This window comes from Oncorhynchus gorbuscha, linkage group LG08 (assembly GCF_021184085.1).
Source record: "Oncorhynchus gorbuscha isolate QuinsamMale2020 ecotype Even-year linkage group LG08, OgorEven_v1.0, whole genome shotgun sequence".
NCBI classification, from domain to species: domain Eukaryota; kingdom Metazoa; phylum Chordata; class Actinopteri; order Salmoniformes; family Salmonidae; genus Oncorhynchus; species Oncorhynchus gorbuscha.
In genome coordinates, this window is record NC_060180.1 from 71,419,171 (window position 1) to 71,424,170 (window position 5,000).

General features: G+C 44.2%; 15 non-coding genes across 15 annotated transcripts in view; all 15 read right to left on the reverse strand.

Moving 5' to 3' along the window:
• LOC124042278 overlaps positions 1 to 47 on the reverse strand; it is a 119-nt gene extending 72 nt beyond the window's left edge. Inside the window, exon 1 of the ribosomal RNA XR_006840068.1 lies at positions 1 to 47. This exon is cut by the window's left edge and continues 72 nt beyond it. This is a non-coding gene — a ribosomal RNA (5S ribosomal RNA).
• Positions 48 to 289: 242 nt separating this feature from the next.
• On the reverse strand, positions 290 to 408 carry LOC124042279. Its single transcript, XR_006840069.1, has one exon. It is a non-coding gene; the product is annotated as a 5S ribosomal RNA (ribosomal RNA).
• Positions 409 to 649: 241 nt separating this feature from the next.
• Positions 650 to 768, reverse strand: LOC124042280. The gene has a single exon (XR_006840070.1). It is a non-coding gene; the product is annotated as a 5S ribosomal RNA (ribosomal RNA).
• Positions 769 to 1,008: 240 nt separating this feature from the next.
• LOC124042282 lies at positions 1,009 to 1,127 on the reverse strand. Its single transcript, XR_006840072.1, has one exon. It is a non-coding gene; the product is annotated as a 5S ribosomal RNA (ribosomal RNA).
• Positions 1,128 to 1,369: 242 nt separating this feature from the next.
• On the reverse strand, positions 1,370 to 1,488 carry LOC124042283. Its single transcript, XR_006840073.1, has one exon. It is a non-coding gene; the product is annotated as a 5S ribosomal RNA (ribosomal RNA).
• Positions 1,489 to 1,729: 241 nt separating this feature from the next.
• Positions 1,730 to 1,848, reverse strand: LOC124042284. Its single transcript, XR_006840074.1, has one exon. It is a non-coding gene; the product is annotated as a 5S ribosomal RNA (ribosomal RNA).
• A 242-nt stretch (positions 1,849 to 2,090) lies between these two features.
• Positions 2,091 to 2,209, reverse strand: LOC124042285. The gene has a single exon (XR_006840075.1). It is a non-coding gene; the product is annotated as a 5S ribosomal RNA (ribosomal RNA).
• Positions 2,210 to 2,451: 242 nt separating this feature from the next.
• On the reverse strand, positions 2,452 to 2,570 carry LOC124042286. Its single transcript, XR_006840076.1, has one exon. It is a non-coding gene; the product is annotated as a 5S ribosomal RNA (ribosomal RNA).
• A 242-nt stretch (positions 2,571 to 2,812) lies between these two features.
• LOC124042287 lies at positions 2,813 to 2,931 on the reverse strand. Its single transcript, XR_006840077.1, has one exon. It is a non-coding gene; the product is annotated as a 5S ribosomal RNA (ribosomal RNA).
• Positions 2,932 to 3,173: 242 nt separating this feature from the next.
• On the reverse strand, positions 3,174 to 3,292 carry LOC124042288. The gene has a single exon (XR_006840078.1). It is a non-coding gene; the product is annotated as a 5S ribosomal RNA (ribosomal RNA).
• Positions 3,293 to 3,534: 242 nt separating this feature from the next.
• Positions 3,535 to 3,653, reverse strand: LOC124042289. The gene has a single exon (XR_006840079.1). It is a non-coding gene; the product is annotated as a 5S ribosomal RNA (ribosomal RNA).
• Positions 3,654 to 3,895: 242 nt separating this feature from the next.
• On the reverse strand, positions 3,896 to 4,014 carry LOC124042290. Its single transcript, XR_006840080.1, has one exon. It is a non-coding gene; the product is annotated as a 5S ribosomal RNA (ribosomal RNA).
• A 242-nt stretch (positions 4,015 to 4,256) lies between these two features.
• Positions 4,257 to 4,375, reverse strand: LOC124042291. Its single transcript, XR_006840081.1, has one exon. It is a non-coding gene; the product is annotated as a 5S ribosomal RNA (ribosomal RNA).
• Positions 4,376 to 4,617: 242 nt separating this feature from the next.
• On the reverse strand, positions 4,618 to 4,736 carry LOC124042293. The gene has a single exon (XR_006840083.1). It is a non-coding gene; the product is annotated as a 5S ribosomal RNA (ribosomal RNA).
• Positions 4,737 to 4,978: 242 nt separating this feature from the next.
• The window catches only part of LOC124042294, a 119-nt gene continuing 97 nt past the window's right edge, over positions 4,979 to 5,000 (reverse strand). Inside the window, exon 1 of the ribosomal RNA XR_006840084.1 lies at positions 4,979 to 5,000. This exon is cut by the window's right edge and continues 97 nt beyond it. This is a non-coding gene — a ribosomal RNA (5S ribosomal RNA).

Here is a 5,000-nt window from a genome sequence, read left to right on the forward strand (position 1 = left end):
CGAGATCAGACGAGATCAGGCGTACTCAGGCCGGTGTGGTCGTAAGCGAGAAACTATCTCTTGGTGCACTATATAAAGTCAAAGTGGGTGTGATTAACAGCTGTTGCATTTTCACCATGTCGATAAGCATCTTTGTGTCACTCAAAAAGTGGAAGAACTTGCATATAATGTAGCCATAATTTGTAGCACAGATTGTTGGATGAAATACAAACTAACCTTGCTTACTTATTTCAAAGCGACGGCACATATTTCAGCCTTGTGGGAAGAAACGGACAAAGGGTTGACAAAAAGCTTACAGCACCTGGTATTCCCAGGCGGTCTCCCATCCAAGTACTAACCAGGCCCGAACCTGCTTAGCTTCCGAGATCAGACGAGATCAGGCGTACTCAGGCCGGTGTGGTCGTAAGCGAGAAACTATCTCTTGGTGCACTATATAAAGTCAAAGTGGGTGTGATTAACAGCTGTTGCATTTTCACCATGTCGATAAGCATCTTTGTGTCACTCAAAAGTGGAAGAACTTGCATATAATGTAGCCATAATTTGTAGCACAGATTGTTGGATGAAATACAAACTAACCTTGCTTACTTATTTCAAAGCGACGGCACATATTTCAGCCTTGTGGGAAGAAACGGACAAAGGGTTGACAAAAAGCTTACAGCACCTGGTATTCCCAGGCGGTCTCCCATCCAAGTACTAACCAGGCCCGAACCTGCTTAGCTTCCGAGATCAGACGAGATCAGGCGTACTCAGGCCGGTGTGGTCGTAAGCGAGAAACTATCTCTTGGTGCACTATATAAAGTCAAAGTGGGTGTGATTAACAGCTGTTGCATTTTCACCATGTCGATAAGCATCTTTGTGTCACTCAAAAGTGGAAGAACTTGCATATAATGTAGCCATAATTTGTAGCACAGATTGTTGGATAAATACAAACTAACCTTGCTTACTTATTTCAAAGCGACGGCACATATTTCAGCCTTGTGGGAAGAAACGGACAAAGGGTTGACAAAAAGCTTACAGCACCTGGTATTCCCAGGCGGTCTCCCATCCAAGTACTAACCAGGCCCGAACCTGCTTAGCTTCCGAGATCAGACGAGATCAGGCGTACTCAGGCCGGTGTGGTCGTAAGCGAGAAACTATCTCTTGGTGCACTATATAAAGTCAAAGTGGGTGTGATTAACAGCTGTTGCATTTTCACCATGTCGATAAGCATCTTTGTGTCACTCAAAAAGTGGAAGAACTTGCATATAATGTAGCCATAATTTGTAGCACAGATTGTTGGATGAAATACAAACTAACCTTGCTTACTTATTTCAAAGCGACGGCACATATTTCAGCCTTGTGGGAAGAAACGGACAAAGGGTTGACAAAAAGCTTACAGCACCTGGTATTCCCAGGCGGTCTCCCATCCAAGTACTAACCAGGCCCGAACCTGCTTAGCTTCCGAGATCAGACGAGATCAGGCGTACTCAGGCCGGTGTGGTCGTAAGCGAGAAACTATCTCTTGGTGCACTATATAAAGTCAAAGTGGGTGTGATTAACAGCTGTTGCATTTTCACCATGTCGATAAGCATCTTTGTGTCACTCAAAAGTGGAAGAACTTGCATATAATGTAGCCATAATTTGTAGCACAGATTGTTGGATGAAATACAAACTAACCTTGCTTACTTATTTCAAAGCGACGGCACATATTTCAGCCTTGTGGGAAGAAACGGACAAAGGGTTGACAAAAAGCTTACAGCACCTGGTATTCCCAGGCGGTCTCCCATCCAAGTACTAACCAGGCCCGAACCTGCTTAGCTTCCGAGATCAGACGAGATCAGGCGTACTCAGGCCGGTGTGGTCGTAAGCGAGAAACTATCTCTTGGTGCACTATATAAAGTCAAAGTGGGTGTGATTAACAGCTGTTGCATTTTCACCATGTCGATAAGCATCTTTGTGTCACTCAAAAAGTGGAAGAACTTGCATATAATGTAGCCATAATTTGTAGCACAGATTGTTGGATGAAATACAAACTAACCTTGCTTACTTATTTCAAAGCGACGGCACATATTTCAGCCTTGTGGGAAGAAACGGACAAAGGGTTGACAAAAAGCTTACAGCACCTGGTATTCCCAGGCGGTCTCCCATCCAAGTACTAACCAGGCCCGAACCTGCTTAGCTTCCGAGATCAGACGAGATCAGGCGTACTCAGGCCGGTGTGGTCGTAAGCGAGAAACTATCTCTTGGTGCACTATATAAAGTCAAAGTGGGTGTGATTAACAGCTGTTGCATTTTCACCATGTCGATAAGCATCTTTGTGTCACTCAAAAAGTGGAAGAACTTGCATATAATGTAGCCATAATTTGTAGCACAGATTGTTGGATGAAATACAAACTAACCTTGCTTACTTATTTCAAAGCGACGGCACATATTTCAGCCTTGTGGGAAGAAACGGACAAAGGGTTGACAAAAAGCTTACAGCACCTGGTATTCCCAGGCGGTCTCCCATCCAAGTACTAACCAGGCCCGAACCTGCTTAGCTTCCGAGATCAGACGAGATCAGGCGTACTCAGGCCGGTGTGGTCGTAAGCGAGAAACTATCTCTTGGTGCACTATATAAAGTCAAAGTGGGTGTGATTAACAGCTGTTGCATTTTCACCATGTCGATAAGCATCTTTGTGTCACTCAAAAAGTGGAAGAACTTGCATATAATGTAGCCATAATTTGTAGCACAGATTGTTGGATGAAATACAAACTAACCTTGCTTACTTATTTCAAAGCGACGGCACATATTTCAGCCTTGTGGGAAGAAACGGACAAAGGGTTGACAAAAAGCTTACAGCACCTGGTATTCCCAGGCGGTCTCCCATCCAAGTACTAACCAGGCCCGAACCTGCTTAGCTTCCGAGATCAGACGAGATCAGGCGTACTCAGGCCGGTGTGGTCGTAAGCGAGAAACTATCTCTTGGTGCACTATATAAAGTCAAAGTGGGTGTGATTAACAGCTGTTGCATTTTCACCATGTCGATAAGCATCTTTGTGTCACTCAAAAAGTGGAAGAACTTGCATATAATGTAGCCATAATTTGTAGCACAGATTGTTGGATGAAATACAAACTAACCTTGCTTACTTATTTCAAAGCGACGGCACATATTTCAGCCTTGTGGGAAGAAACGGACAAAGGGTTGACAAAAAGCTTACAGCACCTGGTATTCCCAGGCGGTCTCCCATCCAAGTACTAACCAGGCCCGAACCTGCTTAGCTTCCGAGATCAGACGAGATCAGGCGTACTCAGGCCGGTGTGGTCGTAAGCGAGAAACTATCTCTTGGTGCACTATATAAAGTCAAAGTGGGTGTGATTAACAGCTGTTGCATTTTCACCATGTCGATAAGCATCTTTGTGTCACTCAAAAAGTGGAAGAACTTGCATATAATGTAGCCATAATTTGTAGCACAGATTGTTGGATGAAATACAAACTAACCTTGCTTACTTATTTCAAAGCGACGGCACATATTTCAGCCTTGTGGGAAGAAACGGACAAAGGGTTGACAAAAAGCTTACAGCACCTGGTATTCCCAGGCGGTCTCCCATCCAAGTACTAACCAGGCCCGAACCTGCTTAGCTTCCGAGATCAGACGAGATCAGGCGTACTCAGGCCGGTGTGGTCGTAAGCGAGAAACTATCTCTTGGTGCACTATATAAAGTCAAAGTGGGTGTGATTAACAGCTGTTGCATTTTCACCATGTCGATAAGCATCTTTGTGTCACTCAAAAAGTGGAAGAACTTGCATATAATGTAGCCATAATTTGTAGCACAGATTGTTGGATGAAATACAAACTAACCTTGCTTACTTATTTCAAAGCGACGGCACATATTTCAGCCTTGTGGGAAGAAACGGACAAAGGGTTGACAAAAAGCTTACAGCACCTGGTATTCCCAGGCGGTCTCCCATCCAAGTACTAACCAGGCCCGAACCTGCTTAGCTTCCGAGATCAGACGAGATCAGGCGTACTCAGGCCGGTGTGGTCGTAAGCGAGAAACTATCTCTTGGTGCACTATATAAAGTCAAAGTGGGTGTGATTAACAGCTGTTGCATTTTCACCATGTCGATAAGCATCTTTGTGTCACTCAAAAAGTGGAAGAACTTGCATATAATGTAGCCATAATTTGTAGCACAGATTGTTGGATGAAATACAAACTAACCTTGCTTACTTATTTCAAAGCGACGGCACATATTTCAGCCTTGTGGGAAGAAACGGACAAAGGGTTGACAAAAAGCTTACAGCACCTGGTATTCCCAGGCGGTCTCCCATCCAAGTACTAACCAGGCCCGAACCTGCTTAGCTTCCGAGATCAGACGAGATCAGGCGTACTCAGGCCGGTGTGGTCGTAAGCGAGAAACTATCTCTTGGTGCACTATATAAAGTCAAAGTGGGTGTGATTAACAGCTGTTGCATTTTCACCATGTCGATAAGCATCTTTGTGTCACTCAAAAAGTGGAAGAACTTGCATATAATGTAGCCATAATTTGTAGCACAGATTGTTGGATGAAATACAAACTAACCTTGCTTACTTATTTCAAAGCGACGGCACATATTTCAGCCTTGTGGGAAGAAACGGACAAAGGGTTGACAAAAAGCTTACAGCACCTGGTATTCCCAGGCGGTCTCCCATCCAAGTACTAACCAGGCCCGAACCTGCTTAGCTTCCGAGATCAGACGAGATCAGGCGTACTCAGGCCGGTGTGGTCGTAAGCGAGAAACTATCTCTTGGTGCACTATATAAAGTCAAAGTGGGTGTGATTAACAGCTGTTGCATTTTCACCATGTCGATAAGCATCTTTGTGTCACTCAAAAAGTGGAAGAACTTGCATATAATGTAGCCATAATTTGTAGCACAGATTGTTGGATGAAATACAAACTAACCTTGCTTACTTATTTCAAAGCGACGGCACATATTTCAGCCTTGTGGGAAGAAACGGACAAAGGGTTGACAAAAAGCTTACAGCACCTGGTATTCC